This window comes from Melospiza georgiana, chromosome 6 (assembly GCF_028018845.1).
Source record: "Melospiza georgiana isolate bMelGeo1 chromosome 6, bMelGeo1.pri, whole genome shotgun sequence".
Classification (NCBI taxonomy): Eukaryota; Metazoa; Chordata; class Aves; order Passeriformes; family Passerellidae; genus Melospiza; species Melospiza georgiana.
Window position 1 is genome coordinate 12,314,015 of NC_080435.1, and position 18,840 is coordinate 12,332,854.

Here is an 18,840-nt window from a genome sequence, read left to right on the forward strand (position 1 = left end):
CTCTTTTGTTGGATGCATTAGGGTTGTAATAGTCTAGCCTTGTCTTTGGGTCTCTGAGCAAAAACTGCTGGGATGAAGTTTAGTTTATGCAATTCTTAAATGCTGATGTACATACATGGGAAGCTCAGCTTTGCAGATTTTATTTTTTATCATTTGCTGAAGGTGTTCTCTCAGCTATTGCATGATCCTCACAATTCAAATTAGATAGATATGGGGGAAAAAGCAATATAATTTCTGCAAAGTGATGTTGTCCTTTACCTTATCAAAAGTGCATTTTTGACTGAAATCCCTTAGCTTTCAGATGTTAACTTCCTCTAAGTAATTTTTGGAACATGAAGCTTCTTTGTGCACAAAATGTTTTCTTTTTGTTATGTTATTTGAAAAAAACCCCACAGAAGTTATATCAAGAGATGTCCAATTTTGCATTCAATAAATGATACAAAAATGTGTTAATTCTGTAAGCTTTGACTAATTTTATTTTTGATGTTCCTGTAAAAGGTACTTGAAATGTTTTTGAACCTGTAGTTTTTATTCTGATTTTTCATCCACAGTACTGCACCTTCCTGTCAAATTAGAGTGAAATGATCTCTTCATCTCCACTAGAGTCAGATGCAAAATAAGCCTTTTTGTATACTGAAAAGCTTAATCCATCACTTGCCCATCTGACTTTTTTGTCTAAATCCATCTTTATGTTAGTGTCAATTAAATAATTTTATCAGTCATTCCTACAATTGATGTTCTCATTCCCACAATTTTCTTTCTCAAGAATGCTATTAGTCTTTTTTTATTCCATAGAAATTTTAAATCTCACTGCTCAGAGAAAAAAAAGACGAGCATTAGTCTGAAGCCTGCCTTTCCTAGCTTGGCTTGACTGATGGCCATCTCAGTGACTGCACAGCTTGTTTCCATTGAGGAGACCCTTCAGTGAACCAATTCCTCCAGTGATTTATTTATTGTCTGCCTAATTGCAAAGGCTAAATGCAATTTGCAGTAGCTGTTAGGTTATGCCTAATCCTCACCAGAGGTCCATCATCAGATAAACTCACAATGAAGCTCATCTAAATTCACTCAAGTCAATGGAACAATAAGTATTGATAACAGAACTGTCTCTGGTGTCTCTGAAGTGATACATGACAGACAGGATTGACTGTCTCACACAGCGAGATGTATATGTAATTTCATAGATGTGATTGTGACTGCATTTCAAAAATAATCCAAAGGAAAACAGGGAAGAATATTGTTTGCAGCCAGAGGAAAAAGCTTAGAATTTTTAAAGAAATTATAATATGGATTAAATAAATGACAGTATTGAAACATTGGATTTGGGAAATAAAATTATTGCATTTTTGTCACTGGAGATTTGATTTTGAGAATAAACAGTAAATCCTAAGGATTCTACCATGTCTTTAATGATAAAAATGTCTCTTTTATACAATTGATGAGGTAGGATGGACCTTTTAAATTTTAATTAGCAAAAACATAAGCCACACAGAATTGGCTATCTTGTATAGTAGGAAAAACATTGAATAAAAGTGGATTTTGCATTACATTTTCAAAGGGTCTGGAGTCTGACTCCCTTCACAGTTGAGATTACTGAGAGATAATGAATGAAGCAGGAAAAAGCATGTCTGCTATTTCTGTGTTGAAGTTGTCTAATAGGGTTGTTTTCACCAACTCACAAATGAATATTAAAATCAAATATTAGAAACCACTGCAGTCACAGTGATGTCCATCTGCACAAAAAATGAATGAGTTTTTTTCCTACTTCTCAGGCAACATCAAGTGTAAACATATTGTTTAAGACCTTTCTCAGGCATGTCCACAAAACCTCTAATATTATATGAGCAATTGTAATGAATTTAAGTTTGGGAGATAAATTACCAGAAAAAAATGTCTCCCATATATGAGTAATTCAGTGAAACAATGACATTACAGAAAGTAAATGCTTTATTGGAGGAGTGACATCATCCAGCTAACTGGGAATGATTGGTTGCAGAAGTTTCAAAATGCCTAATTTGAATCCTATTCAATATTTACCAGGTGATCACTAAAATGCAGTGACACCAGTAGCTTACATTGCCGTCTTTTCTGCATTGGAAACAATTTCAAATTTTTGAGATCGGTGTTTCCACCCTAAATAGAGAAATTTATTATAACTTAGAAGAGTCTTCTGAAGGCTCAAGATCAAGAAAAAATATTTTAAAAATAAAGCCAAATCATATTAAAGTAAATACTCATGGTGAGCTCTTGCCCCCTCCCTGTCTAAGGATGGGTCAGAGGCACTGCCTCTCTCAGAAGCAAGCACAGCTTTAAATATCTCAGCTCTGTAAAGGCTGAGCTTGGCACTCAGCTCCTGCTAGAATTAGAGCTCAGCTTCTCTGACTCTCCTGAGTCCAAGTGGGAACCCCTGGCTCAAAGGGCTGACTCAGGATTTATAGCTGCAGAGGCTCCTTTACCAAACTCTGAATTCTGATGCTTACCTGAAGGAGGCTGGTTCTTGGCTTAGTTTTCCTTGTAATTCCTCTCTCACAGATGACTTCCTCCTCCTTTGATCAGCTTCAGGGGGAGCTCACACCTCCCAAACACGAGGGAGTTTCTGCTCCTGCAAGACCTCAGGAGGAATTCCTGCCTACCCAATCACCTATAGGGCTGCACGCTGTTTAACATACCCCTCAGCGGTCTGGATGATGGGATGGAAAATCCCAAAACCTTCACCAAATCTGGGGGTGGCACCAAATTGGGTGGTGCATTGAACATGTCAGAAGGGTTAGAAGATAATGACCCTTTACATTATCCTGCAGGGAGAGCTGGCCAGGCTGGAAGAGTGGGATAGAAAGAACAGTATGAAGTTTAACAAAGATAAGTGCAAGGCTGTGCCTCTGGGATGGCATAACCAAAGTTCCCAGGACAGGCTAGAATCCATCTGTCTGAGGAGAAGCCTTGCTGAAAGGGACCTGGAAACCCTGGTGGACAAGATAACACGAGCCCAGAGCGGGCTGCTGCTGCAAAGAAGGCAGATTGGATCCTGGGCTGCACCCATGGAGCACAACTGGCAGAGACAGAGCCCAGTCTAGTCAGCGCTTGTCAGGCCACACCTGCAGTACTGTGCCCAGTCCTGGTATGCACCATTCAAAAAAGACACACAGACATTGGAGAGGGCTCAAAGGAGGACCACAAAGGTGATCAAAGAGCTGGAGAACTGTTCTGTGGGGAAAGACCTGAGGAGTTAGCTCTTTTCACCCTGGAGAAGAGGAGGCTCAAGAGAATCTCATCATAGTTTTCCAGCTCCCAAAAGGCAGCCAGAAAAAGCATGAATGCTTCTCTCTTCACAAGGACACACACACAGAGGACAACAAGCAAAGGGCACAAGCTGTACAAAGAGAGGTTTCATTTTGATATGAGAGGAATTTTTTACAGAGAAAACAATCAATGTCCCAGGGCCTTAGTGGAGTCCCCATCATGAGGTTTTAAAGTCAAGTGGTCAGGGTGCTAAACAAGGGATGATTTTTTGAGGTCCATTCCAACCTGAGCTAAATGACAATAAGTGCTTTACCAAATTATGTATACTAAAATGAGAAGCCACAGGAAAGCAGGTCAGTGCTTTCATGGCTCTTATTTTTTAACAGAATACCATGCCAGCTGCTTCATTAGCAAGTATGTTGCAACCTTATAATACAAAAAGACTCACAAGTAGGCATTTCAGACTCGAAATGTGTTCACAGTAATTAAAAAAGGAGCTCCAAAATTATATTTACATAAAATATTTTCCAAAAGTATTTTTATATTAAGTTAATTGAAGTGTAAATAAAAAACTGGCAGTACGTTATAAGATAGATATTCAGCTACAAAATACACTTTTGTATCTTGTTTGTTACTGGTTTTTATTTGGTTAAAGCACAAAATAGACTTTGCAGGATGATAGAACACAGCCTTCATTATCATTCTGTAAGTGCACCCAGTTAGTCTTTTTCTGCTGTAATAAAAAATAACCCATTCTATCTTATAGGCTCACTGTGTAATTTGAAAACAGGTTAGAGAAAATGGGGTGGAATACCTTTCTTGAATAAAAGTGGATTTTGCATTATATTTTCAAAGGATCTGGAGTCTGACTCCCTTCACAGTTGAGATTACTGAGAGATAATGAATTACTGAGATAATGAGATTACTGAGAGATAATGTTGTCCTTGACATCCCTTTTCCCAGTTCCAAGTGGATCTGAGAGTTCCCCATCACATCTCTGCATACTCTGACAACGTTCCTATATTCCTTGCACACAGCCTGTCCACTTTTCAGCATTTTGTAAACTTTCTTCTTCATTTTGGGTTTTACCAGAAGCTCTTTGCTCATCCACGCGGGTCTCTTGCACTGCTTTGTGTGATTTCTTATTCATAGGGATGCACCAGTCTTGAGGTTGGAGGAAGTGATGCTTGAGCATTAACCAGCTCTCTTGGACATCCTTACCTTCTAGATCCCTACCCCATGGGATTCCTCCAGGTAAATCCTTGAGGAGGCCAAAGGTATCTCTCCTGAAGTCAAGGGTTGTGATCCTATTTATTGCCTGGCTTCCTCCACGCTGGATCCTGTAGTCCATGGCACTGTGGCCAAGGCTGACCTCAACATTGACACAGTTAATGGCTGGACTTGAACCTTGAGGTCATTTCCAACCTTAGTGATTCTATGATTTTATGATTCTGTGATTCCCCAGCCAGTCCTTCCTTGTTTGTCACTACAAGGTCCAGCAGCACACCTCTCCTCAATGGCTCCTCCACCACCTGTGTCAAAGCCTGTGTTACCATCAGTGCTCTGCAGGGGCCTCCTGGGCTCCTGTCTGCCCACAAGTTGTTTGTCCAGCAGAGATCAGGGTGGCTGAAGTTCCCCATGAGCACCAGAGCCTGTGACTGTGAGGCTCCTTCCAGCTGACTGGAGAATTCCTCATTGACTTCCCCTTCCTGACAGGGTGGCCTATAACAAACACCCACAGAATCTGTGTCACCCATGTTGCCCCTTACGTGTTGACTTCCTACCTGTAAGCTCTTGTCTGGTTCTTCACCCAGCCCGAGGCAGAGCTCCATACATCCCAGCTGCTTTCTCACATAAAGAGCAGTTCCAGCACCTCACATTGCTGGCCTGTCTTTCCTAGAAAGGATGTAGCCATCCATGACAGCATTCCAGTCATGTGAGCCATCCCGCCACATCTCTGTAACTGCAGAGGATGTGCACACAGATCTCTAATTCTGCCTGGTTTTTCCCTGTGCTGTGTGTTGGTGTACTGGCATTTCAGAGAGGTAGTCGATACCGCTGCCAAAACACTCCAATAAAAACCACTTTGGAGACTTCTCAGTACACACAAAAAAAGAAAATAAGCTAAAAAAAAAAGTAACAAGCCCCCACCCAAAGGCCTGGTTTGCAAGACAAACTCAGGAATTGATTTTGTTCTACCTATCCTGTCAAAAGACAAAGCACAGGATATCCTAGATGTGGATGGACCTAACACAATATTTGATCAAGGAGAGGCTTAATCTGGCTGCTTGCAGAGCTACTTGGCCTGTATGCTCTGAGTTTTGCATATTTATAAAGTGGAAAATTTCTGAGGTATTGGAGCAATGTTAGAGCTTTATCCTAGTGAATCAGCACTGCTGTAATATATGAGCATCTTGATTCTAGGTCATTTTCAAAACTATCTGTTGCTGCTAGTAGCCAAACATGAATTTGCAGGCTTCAACTTGAGTGTTTCCTCCCACTTCTACCCAAGGAAAATACATGTTTACTATATACAATCTTTTCCGATATTACTTCAAAGGCCTTGAACTTCAGAAGAAGATGACTCATTTGTTTTCAGTGAAAGTTGGAGATTTCTATTAACTACTAGAAAATAGTTGCAAGCTCTTCAAAGAAAAAAAAACCAAAAGCAATATCTCATTGAGTCCTTTGAATTGCAATCTTTGGAAGTACCACACAAGTTTATTATCTATTACCAAGTAAATCCAGATAAAGCCTGCATTTTATTCTTTCTATTTTCCCCATCCACACCCATTTAATTCTTTAATGTCTTTTTTATGGATAAAAAGGAATAAATGTGAAGCACTTACCAGAGGAACATGTTACCTTATTTCTGGTTGTTGTCTTCATTCTGTGTTTCCTAAGTTACCGGGGGATATTTTGTTTTTACATGAGGGAAAGAAATATTTATTTTATTTTTCAAGTACAGAAAATCATTACTTGGTTGAATCATTACTTCAGCAGGATTGTGAAGTTTAGAAGTACTGTTCTATGGATGTATTTTAAATCAACTTTCACTTCTTTATTATCAGTGTAAGAAGGTCATCAGAAGGTTTTGGGATTGTTTTTAGAGAGTTTGACCCAGCAGATAATTTTTAATTTGTTTTGCTTACACATGTAAACATGTATAAGGCAAAAATATTGAATCTACTACTTACCAAGTCACCCCCACTGGAATAAGACATTATTGCAGTTCAGGTGTAGAAGTACCTAAATTAGGGATCAGTGAGGTCTCAAGAAAGGGATTCTGAGTATTTGTTAGCAATTTCTTTCTCTGCTGAAAACACAAAAACACAAGCAGCTAAGAACTTGTATTGAGAGTCTTGGTTAGATTCTAAAGATTGATGATGTAAATGCCTCTTTATTAAAAAAAAAAAAAAAAAAAACAAAACAAAAAACATCCTTACCTATATTACCTAGAAGCCTTTAAGTACAGATTAAAGGTTTGTTCTTCAGAACTTCAGCCACTAATGCCTGACTTTATAAGTCAATCTTCACTGAAAGATTATACTTCCCTTTTTACAAATAGTAGAAGTAGTTAATTATTCACCTCAAAATTTAATTCTCTAAATGTACAAATGCTGAGGTAAAAAATAAAGGGTAGTTTTTCTTTAAATTACTTCTGTGTGTTTATTTTTTCTTTATCTCTTTCCTTCTTTCAGCACAGCAGTTCAATTATTACTGAAAATTTACAGGCTCAGTTTTCCCTAAATAACTGAATAAAGCAAATTAAATAAAACAGAAAAAAAAAAATCAGAAATATGCCTGTCAGGCAGGTACCTTACTAGTTTTCTTGAATAACTTAATAATATTTACCTAATAAGCTTTGTAGACACTGAAAAAACAAGAAGTATGATAAACTGTGAAAATAGTTTACCTGTTCTTCATTAGAAATCTACAGAAATTTCATAAAGGTTTCTGTAATGAACATTTGTGTCTATGTAGACTTTCCCAGCATGATAAAACCAGCAATAATTATGATTATTCTTTTTGCAGTTGGTTTTTCTTTGTGTCCTGGGTATCATTAACATATCATTGCAAAAAGAATTCATATCAGTAGCTGCAGAGTCTGGCATGACCCACGTGCTCCCAAATAAATGAAGATGGGTGGTCTAAAGCTTTGTCCCCACTGTTGGGCAAGATATGCACACATGCATAAAACAGGCTTTTGCTTTTCCCTCTGTCTTTGGCTAACCAAAATGACCTTTTCTAGTCTTTGGAAGTGAGTAAATACACTGGTGAAGGTTATAAGGAAATGTTTAATAATCAAAGCCCTAATACTGAACAACTACACATTTTGACAGACAACTCAGGTGCAAGATGATATTCTGTGGCAAGAAGAGTGTTTTGCCAATAGAAGGTTTTAAAATACTGAGACTTTTAAAGGTTGTATCTGGTATTTTGAATTAGGAACAATAGGTAGATGAAGAAAGGTGGATTTGGGCTGGGTAAGAAGGGATAAAGTTGTCTTTTTACTTGCAAATGTCTCTTTAGGCTACAGAAAACAACATTTAAACAGGAGTAACATTCATTTTGCCCACCTACCTTTAGGCAGCTGTGCTGAGCTGGTCAGTTACCTCAGCTCCACTAAAGAGACTGCTTCAACACTGGAACTTAAAGTGCAAATCCATCTCGAGATAACTGTGTGCTTCAGGGTGAGATGTATCCTTTTCTGAACTCCACTTGTTGTCTTTCAAATATACCACCTTGAATAGCAATTTCTTATGCAAATACCCTGCAGGGTGGACATGGAAATTATTTACTTAGCCAGTGGTGAAAACAACATGCCAACTCTAGTTACTTTATGGAAAATGAGAATACCATGCTTGTTTGTAAGGGGAAGACTTTCGTGCTCCACTGACTTTACCTTTGCAGGTGCACTGGTTTGGGCTGGGATAGATTTAATTTTCTTCACAGCAGTGCATATGTTTTAAAGCACACCAGTGTTTCAGCTGTTGCTGAACAGCCTGGACAGCACCAAGGCTTTCTCTGCTTCCCATGGGAGTGCACAAGAAGCCAGGAGAGGGCCCAGCTGGGACCAGTCCCTCCAATATATTTTCAATATATATCAATATTTTTAGTATCTGATTGGGGTGGCAGCCTCTCTACTCTGGGTTCCTCACTGACTTTGTCAGCAAATTTGTTTATGTCATGTAGATGTAGCTCCTTTCAAAACTTTGTGTTGGCAACTGGTATTCTGGGCCCTTGTCAGCAGGACCAGTACAGCAGTCAACTGTGACAGGAGGTACATTCTGCATGTTCTGTGAGCAGGCATTTATCCTCACACATGAATTCAACACTGAGCTGAAACTGGGCTTCAGCTGAATGTGGAGAAATAAGATGAAATAATAAATTTGAAAAGAATGTTGTCACAATTTGTCTTATAATCTTTCAAGTTTTTGTGTTAACATTAAAATGGTATCTGGAGTTCCACAGGCAAACAGCTGGTAAAGAGTTGCTGTTTGTATTTTAAGAGCTAAACTTGAAGCATCAGTGGCTGCAAGATTTTTCTGTATGCTGTGGGGAAACAAAACAAGTCCCTTCTCTGCCTTATTTAGCAGCAGACATCTTCTGAGTGATTGGAGAACTTCCCTTCCCCTTCCCACAGGGGAAAATGAGACGCCCCCTCTTCCTTTGCTCCTCTCACGTAAACCAAGATGCCTCCGCTTTGAATTAGGTCATTCCAGATTTCCACAGGGAAAAATAAATGCTTCAAGAGGAAGAACAGAATGGAAGAAGAATCACTGTCCCATCTGTTAAATGGCACAGTGTCTTTTGATTAGACACCAATTAAAAGGACATGATTTCCCTATCTTAATTCTTTACCATGCAAGAGAACTGAAAATGCGAAAATAAGCTATACCTTTGCCAAGTGATTCTGAAGGATATCACTTCTGATTAATCCTTTTTCTGTTTCAGACTTCAACATGAAGAAAACTGGTTTGTTAATAAAATAAACCCCCTAACCATTAAGTTGAAAAATTCATTTTATTGTTTCCATTCATAAATGTGGTTCCAAATTTCAAGCTGTGCTAGTTAAAATGTTCTTTTCCTTTTCCACTTGTAACCCAGGTAAGAAAAAGTCAGTTAATGAAAAAAAATGCTGAAAGATTGTGCATAAAAGAGCACAACACATATAAGAGCAAGTTTCTTCTATTGCAAAGGTCCTATAGATACTGTGTGCATAATACTTTTTAAATGTATTTACCATTATTTTTGAAGACTAAGAAAAAGCTTACCCTTTGAAATGGCAGTTCTGTTTTTTTCTCATACGAACCACAAATATTAGAAATAGCTAGATAATTTTTTCTTCTATGATTTCTGTCACCACAGAGATCTTCCTCTTGGTTTCTTTAAAGAGCATCACATTTTTCTGTCAGTTTTCACTGTGTGGCCTACAGTTAAAAAATGACATTCATGGTTTATATAAATGAAATTTACTCATTCTGTATATATTTATGGTTAGCTTGCTTATTTTATTAGCATTTTATTCCTGCATTAACTCCTATTTGAAAAATATATGTGATATTTAGGGAAATTTTAATGCTTTGAAAGACATTTCAATATTTAGAGTGGTCTATAAAATTTTTTATTAGACTTTTGTAAACTAAGACCTTTAAAATGCAATTGGTGTCAACCATGAAGCCTTGTGAGTCATTCTGGGCTCTTAAGAAGCAGATTAATCTTTTCTCAAGACAGCATTTTTAAAACAAAGTACTAATTCATAGAATATTCAGAAAATACTAAATAGCAAAATAGCCCTCTCATTTGCAAAATAATCCCACTGTAAGCAATGTGAATTACATTTGTTGTTCTGCACTTCCATGCATCCTGATCACTGTTTTCTGGACACTGCCTTAGTGCTCAGTCTGATTCATTGGATACTCTCCATATTGAGTTTTCCTCCTCTGCCTTTTTGTTTCCCTTCTGTTTGTTCTGAAGTTCTCCTTCACCACTCTGCAACCCCACCCTGGCAATGAAACTGCTCACAAAGCTCCAGGCCTTGGCTGAAGACTGCATTAACACTCCTTGGGGTGCAGAACTCCTCTCCCAGCCATACATCAATCAGTTCTCTTTAAATAAGCCTTACCTTTACAGGAAATGCAGTATGGGGAGGTGTTAACCTCCAAACTTCCTTATTAAGCCATGTTTAAATAGATTTAAAAAAATAAATTCCTAAATGTAAGGTTCTAACTCTGTATTAGGATACCTTAATATATTATTTGATTACCTGTGAATTCTAATTAGCTTCTTTGCATCCACTTGAATCAAATATGATGTTTTTGTAAATGTGTGATGCATATTCTTTGCAGCTCCACATTTAGTTGAGATGGGACTAAAAAAGTCCAAACTATATTCAACCTTATTTAGGAAGTATCTCTAATAGCTATCCAATCTTATTTAGGAAGTATCTCTAAGTAGCTTTACCTTATAACACACATCAAGCATTTATAATTCATGCAATTTAAAACTGCTACAGTCAGATTCAAGAAAAAAACATTAAGATTACTGTTCCTCCCTCCCCTAAATTTTACTTTGGAATGACATCCATCATAACAATCTCAAATTCATCCTCACTTTCACCTCCTTAGGAGATTTTTAAGACAAATAAGTCTTTAGTTATTAGCATATATAGGGTCATGAAAATGAATATGCATTTTCCAGCTTCAGTTACTGTTGGGATCATTGCTGTGGCTTAGTTCCCATTTGCTGCACTGTTTTCAACAGAGCATGACCACAACACCTCCGTGCCACTCTATCCCCCGTTCCACATCTCCCTTGTCATGGTACACAAAGCTCCCTCTGTGTTTCTGCTCCCAAGGTGTGCAGACAGTTTGTCCCTGGTGAACCACAGCCAACACAAAAATGCCCTCTTACTGAACTTTGTTTTTTACCCACAGCTACCTAGGGAAGTAGTGGAAACATGTCTCCTGGAAACATTCAAAAAATATATGAAGGTGGCACTTGGGGACCTGCTTTAGTAGTGCTGAGTGAACAGCTGGACCTGATCATCTTAGGGGTCTTTTCCAGCCTTAACAATACTGTTAATAAATTGCATTCACTGGTGTCGCTTTTCCAACCATGACATTCACTGTGACGCAGTGCATGAATAAAAGCACATAATTTCATGTACATCTTTGTTAGGCTACCAACAACCACATCTGAGTGAAAACAGGAAAATGGGGATAAGCTATAATTACCCAGACTGGCCTTTGAAAACAGCACAGAAATCTGTGGTGCATTCATGCAATGAGTATTGTGAGATGTTGATGAGTGCAGGCACAGGGAACAGCTCATTTGGGAACCCAGCCACAGGAGCTCCTCCTCTCCCAGTGTGTGCCCAGTGCTGAGCACAGCCCCAGCAGGCAGTCAAGCTGCAGCTTTTTGCCTTGCAGTGGGTGCCAGCTATGAAGCTCTCCATGTACTTGACTGCCTGCTGCAGATCTTGTGCAGCTTATATGGTCTTGACTTCCCTCCATGCTGTATGGCAGTCTTTCCCTTAAAACTGCCCTTACCATACACCTTTCATTTTTTGCTGGATATATTTCCCTTTCTGTAATTTTTCATTTATTCCTTTGCCTGGGGGCTTTTCCATTACCTATACATGTTTTCAAACTTTGCCTATTCTGTCACAGGCATATTCCTGTCATAGAGGTTCATCTTTACTCTGTACTGAATAAGTAAGGATTTAGATTCAGATCCCCTTCAGGTGCCCTATATCTTAGGAAATTAAAATGTTGTTGGTAACACATTGAGAAATACCTTTTTAAATAATATCTTGGGATGTAAAAATCAACAAACCTTGGCACCAGTACTGAGCCCTCTCATTTCTACCTGATTTCCTGCACTTTGTAACCCAAAATGAGCTGACATTCATGCAAAAGGAGGCAGTGGGTCCCAAGGAGATCCTTCCCACCACTGTAGAATGAGCCTGTAACTCACAGAATGGTTTGGAAAGGACTTTTAATGAGCACCTTGCTCCAACTCCCCTACTGTGAGCATGGACACCTTCCAATAGATAAGATGGAGCTCAAACTACATCCAGCCTGACACTTGCACATCTCAGTGCAACCTCTTCCACACAGCACAAGCCAACGATATTTTTAGTTCCTCTAGCAGTCCTGCTTCTGCAGGACCTGTGGATGAACAGAATGACAGCAGAACAAAAGCCAACAACTGATAAGGACTCTAAGACCTCTCTACATTAATTTTTGAACAGTGAATATCTTGTCCAAAAGAAGATTTGAGACAGGAGGATTAAAAGAAAGATTGCAAGTAGTTATTGTAAATCATGGGGAATATGATACCAGATCCAAGTTCAAATGTTTACAGGCAAAAAATATAGGAGAGGTGTGTTCTATCTCTTGAATCTGTTATTTTTTTAATTAAGAAATATAAATTTGCTAGATATTCTAAAGTCTTAGGAGAAACTACAAAGAAAAATAAATCTTATTTTGAATTCTTGCTTCCACAACATCATGATTTTCATTTCTGCAATAGTTTTGCGAGCCAGTGGAGTGGTGCCAATGCAGTCAGCTCATAATGCAGCTCTGTTTTATTTGCTACAGCAATTTTGAGAACATAATTGCACAATGACTCTTTGAATTTTCCTAATGAAATTATGCATCCTCCACCCTCTGAAGACTGTATTCTGATATGCAAATTTTTACCTATGTCACAGATAACAAATGTATCTTCATATGATATGAAAAGGAGAAAATAAGCTTCTCATGCTGCTTGGAGTCTGGACTGGGGCTTTTCTGTCCAAGATATCTTTAGCCTTATTTTTCCTGTACACTTCTAAAAGATTTTTTCTGCATTGCTACCACCTAATGGTCATAATGTCTTGTCTTAACTCTAATGGTAGTAATTTTGTCTCACTCATGACTAGCTTTCAGACAGAAATCACACAATAGCTTTTGTCTTTTTATGAAAGAGTAGAATAGTAGTAAAATACTAAAATGACTGCCAGACTTTCATCACCTATTTTTTCTGTTTGCATGGTAAAGTCTTTTTCCTCAGTGTTCCTGAAATTCTAATGACAAAGAGGGTTATGATTAATTTGCAGATAGAATACCCCTTTTCTAAATGCATACTGCTCAATAAATGAACAAGCTGCTTACAGTAATTAAAGTAATGTCATGCTGTGCTCAAATTGCTTGTGCTAATAAAGCTAATTGGCAACAGCAAGCATTAACTGTGATTAGTCATATGCATCTAATGTCATCACCAGTGCCTATAATTTTCGACACAGAGGGAATTTCGCATCTGTTTTAAATCACTTGTCTGTTGCCTGCATTGGTGTTCTTCCCAATGTTAAATCAGAGATTCTTTTACTACAATAGATGACAAAAAAGTTGATTTTCTTTTTTCAAAGAAAGAACTGCACAGTAGAGAATAAGATATGAAGCCTTCAGCCTAAAGTAATTTATTCTGAAATAAGTGCTTGATTTCAGTTACATTAGCAAATCTGAATTTTCCTTCTTTTGCATATAGTCTGATACTCCCTACAACAGAACATAGATTATTTGCAACAGAACATTCATTTTCTCAATTTAGACTGCACACTGTATTTCTCATTAAATGGATGAGTCAAAAGATCCATTCTGTATTTGCTTTGGAAATTAGCAAGCAATCATTATCAAGAAGACAACTTTTTGCACCACACAGTAACTCTTAGCTGTAAATAGAACAATAATTATTTTCTGTGTCTATCCAGAAAGGTAAATATTAAATTATCAAGAATCAGGGGGCTGAAAATGGAGTTTTAGAGACCAAAATTATCCAAGAATTCATACAAGTGTTTTTCACATGTTACATTTACTAGACATCTCCAACTTGCATAGCTTTCTAAGTTCTCTGTCCAAATGGGTACATTTTTCTAAAAACACAGAAGTGTTCTCCAATTCTCTAGCTGAGGTTTTTTTCCTGTGCTGAATAAATATTCCATGCATTAATCTGTTTGCTAGAGTTCTTAGTTTGCTTTTGTCCAGCTGCTTGGATGTACTGATCTATGTTTAATTGATGTTCAACCTTATGGCTCACATGTAAGGATGCAGAGCTATCCTCTCACCCCAGGATCAGCAAAGGCAAAGCAACCCACCCCAACTTACCCAGAGAGGCACCTCAAGGAGAGTAAAGAGAACATGTGCTCTATGAACAGCTCTAGTGATCCCTCTTTTTCTTGTTTTTTACAGAAATTTACCTGACTTTTTCCACTTCAGATTTCAGTTCTATGTCCATTATTCAGAATGATACCCAGCTGATTGCAATTTCTTTTTTTTATCCCATTTCAGAGTCTGATCAGCTCATGACCTTTTTTCATAATTTTTCATTTTCTAAGACTACATTCCAGATGTACTCATAAAAATCCTCATAAATTTTGAATCTGACATGATTACACTCATATGCATCACTGTGACCCAGCTCTGTGGTTAATATGATGATGGGATCAGCACTCTTTCATATAAGTTTCACAATATAACTTAATTGTACTTAGGTTTCACAATATAACTTAAATTGTACTTTTAAACATCCAGTTTTGAATCAGCTTCAATTTTTTGGATTGTTTTTGCTTATGTAAACCACAAATGGTTTCATTTTGTTGGGTTTTTGAGAGATCCCACAAGAAGATAGAATACACATTTGAAATCACATCTAGAACTGCAGGTATTAACTTTCATTTTATCAGATGACAGCATCAACTTCATTATATCTTTTTTAAATTATTCAAGCAACTTGTTTGTGAGCTCAGAGGACAGTTATCATATGGCTCACTTTTACCTATGTGAGTGAGCAGCTGCATGGTATTTAGTTGCTGGCTGGGGTTAAGCCATGACAAGTCCAATGACTGCAGGGTTTTTTTTATTTTTGACAGCTTGGATAACTTTGCAAGCTCCCAGAGCCTTTGTAAAGACAGCATACTGTATTTTAGGAAACAGTAATCCTGTTTGCTTGGGCACACAGAATCAGTAATCTACCTCTGTGAAATATCTATAAAAACCCCCAAGGTTTTACCCATGTATACCCAAGAGTACTCAGCATTTGTTTTTCCAGCTCAGCAGCACCACTAAACAGCAGTTCACTCTTCCTATCCAATATGGTGAACTCAGTTACTTACAAACATGTCCAGGGAGCACAGCCAGGGCTCCTGGTCTTGTGAGGGACTGGGCACAGGTGGTTAGTGAGAATATTTTATGACTGAAGACTTCAGGACCCAAGTTCAGATGCTCTCTGTTACAGGAGTTTACTAGGATTGAAAAGACAAAGAGAGTGCACATGATCAAATATGATGCTACCACAAAAATTATGTTGAGACTGATTAAGAAGAGAAACTACTTAGTCTGTAAGCAAAGGAGACACTGCAATGACAGGAAAAGGTTTAAGTTTCTCATGTTTGCTTTCAGGGGGGTTGGGTGGATACTCTGCATGGTTAATCCAGTGATGTATTTGCTGTATTTGCCTTCAAGAGGGTCAAAACTCCTCTGGCATCAGTGCTGCCTGTCAAGGGCAGAATAAAGAGTAACTGGTTTTGTTTGACTAACACCATTTTGTACTAGAGGAGGGGAAAACCATAAAATAGGTCCTCTTTTTATGGGCCATTAAGGAGACTAAGCTAATAACTAGTAAGCATAAGTGGTAATAAGGAATAAAATTAGAAAATAAGCAGATAAATGCAATCTTTTTGGCAAACATAGAAAGTTAAAGGGAAGTTGTGCTTCACAACTGTGAGATTCAGTATTATAAATGGGATTGTGACCTTCAAAGCTAATCCTAACAATAGAAACAAAACATAGATTTAATTTTTTTTTTAATTACTGATCAGAATTCATATGCATCTGAGGCACTTGATTTGTCTGTGCTACTTTGAGGTGTCATGGGATAGTTAATTAATTCCTTTAAATTTTTCTAGTCACTGTTTCATCTTGTTACCCTTCTCAGTTTGAAAGCTTCAAGGTTCTAGCCCTTACTTTGGATTTCACATTCTACAAAGTTAGCCACCAGCCTGACAGATAAGTAGAGCAGTAAGGGGCAAGTTAACCTACCTGAGAGAGAAATGCAGCACGCTGCTTCTTATGTAAGCGCTGCTCAGTGCTAAAGAATATCACTTACATTTTATTTGTACCTAATGTTCTGGTGACTAGGAAGCAGGAAAATTGAAAATATAATTATGAAGGTCTTTCTCTTGCCTTCCCCAACATGAAATCAATCTATTTGGAGGAATGGGAGTAAAGAACATTCTAGGGAGAGAAAACTCAAAGTGTTTGAGTTACAGAAAGGACTGCCTGTATCACCCAGTCTTAGTTAATGTAATTACATCATTACACATGACACACATTCCCCTAGGCTTTCCTGATAACCATTGCAGAAACAGGTTCCTCTGGAGGATCACTCAGGATGTACTTCTTGCAGCTCAGGAATGCTGCCTTCTCAACCATAAAAATCAGTGAAGTTGCTTCTCTCAGGCTAAATAAATATGACAAAGTATTAACAGATGAATATAGGCAATCCAGGTATTAGATGTTATCCTCACACCAACTAATAATGTTTGCTGATGCCAGCCACACACCAATCATTCACCAAAAGTTATCCTGGTCACTGTTCAAATGTTTTGTGCAGAAAATTTTTCACCAATACAGAAATTCCCAGTTCTGACCACATCTCAGTTTAATGACTTGTCAGACCTTTTAAATTTCAACACATGGGGAGCATTATAAATTCCCTGGCAGTACTTCAGTACTATCGCCAAGACTGCTGAGTTTTTGTTTTCTTTTAATTATGGAGTTAATAAGATTATTCTGGTATACTTCGTTAAGAATTTTTTAAAAATTCTTCTAAGACAAAATTGTTCCTCTTTTTCTTCCTTACACTTTCACAGGCACAACAGTCAGATTTATATTAGTGACTGCAGTGTGATGTGCAATTGAGGAGTTTCACTACGCTGTTTACCGTGTGTGCTCAAATTTTGAAAAGGGGCCATTTTTTTCCCTGTCCTGGTTTTGGAAGGATGGCTGCATCTTTCAATGTCACATTAACAGCTGTTGGAGAACATACCACTACTACTGATTATCTCAAGTTGTAAATAGCTCTAAAACTTGATGAAAGTAACAAAAGCTTTGATCTCAAAAACATTTAAGCATTCATGTTTTTATTTAACAGTACTAACCTATTACAAATAAGTTTGGATCTTTTAACTAAACAAATGCCTTCCTTTAAAGATACTGACAGTAGTAAAATATGTTACAGAAACTGATCTAGAATGTGTTTAATCCTTATAATGTGTGTAGAAATACATCATAGGGAAAAAAATGCCAAGGGTAGGATGAGTAGTCAGGTTTTCCCTTCTCATTGTATGGCAACTTGCCTGAACTTGCGCAGTTCAGAAGGTTTCGAAGAATTGGCTATTACTATCTAAGCAAATTGAACAGTACAAAACCTCACTGAAGTTCATGTCATCCCACTCCATTTTACTGATTTCACTTTGCTTCAAAGTTTTTTCTTCTTTTTTTAGCATTTGATTTCTTCAATTTCTTCTCCTGATTCTTTGTTTCATATTCTTCCCTGGTTTCAGCATCTCAGTAAGTACAATTTTGGCAAGTTTTACTTATTTTCAGTCTCCCATGGAGGAAAAATACATCCTATTTGGATTTCTAGCATTTTGTTATTTCTCAAAAAATAAGTGAGGGCAGGAAGGAGAAACACAGTAAGAATTTAAGCATCAACGATCTTAATTTATGCTGTATGAAGTCAACTGAGCTTTCCACAGAGCACATGACAGAGCCAGAGTTCAAACTGATCTAGAACAAAGTGAAATTCTAGTCTTTGTTACAAAGATTTGGATGAGATATTTTAATTACCCCTTTCAGCTTTTAATTAGTTGCCATCTATTTAACTTGTAACACCTATGAAAGAAGAACTTTTACTTCATGAACACCTATGTCTCTAGCATGTGATTTTTGCAATCCTCACAACTGTTCATTTTATCTTCCCACAACCCCAAATAGTTCTGTGAAATCTTCCATGAGACATCAGGCAAAAGAGAATGACAAATGTAATACTGCCAGGATTTTTAATGGAAAGTAAGGAAGAATTTCCTGTAAATAATTCAAAACCTGCAAACATTTATCTGTCACCCTGTTATTTTCATCCTTTGACTGTTAAAAAAAACTCAAAAAACAAACAAACAAACAAAAAACACAACAAAAACAAAACAAAAAACCATTTCTAGCACTGGTTCCTTTTCTTTTATTCCTATAAAAAATTTTCCTGATAAAGCATTTGGAGAAAAAGGATACAAACCTCTTCTAGTGAAAAGCATTGGGAAATACTGACATGGCTTCTGCTCTCTCCTTTGCTTCTTAGACTAAGAGCATTTTGTTTCAAGGTTCAAATATTATTACTGTAGGATTTCATCCGTTCCACCCTCAGCCACCACAGAAGCTGCTATGGCAGCAGCAGAGAGATTCTCAGACACATTCAGTAAACTGAACACCAAATAAATGCCTGTCAGCTCAGCAGTCAGCCTCATTACCTTTATTTCTCCTCAACAGAAGAGCTGTA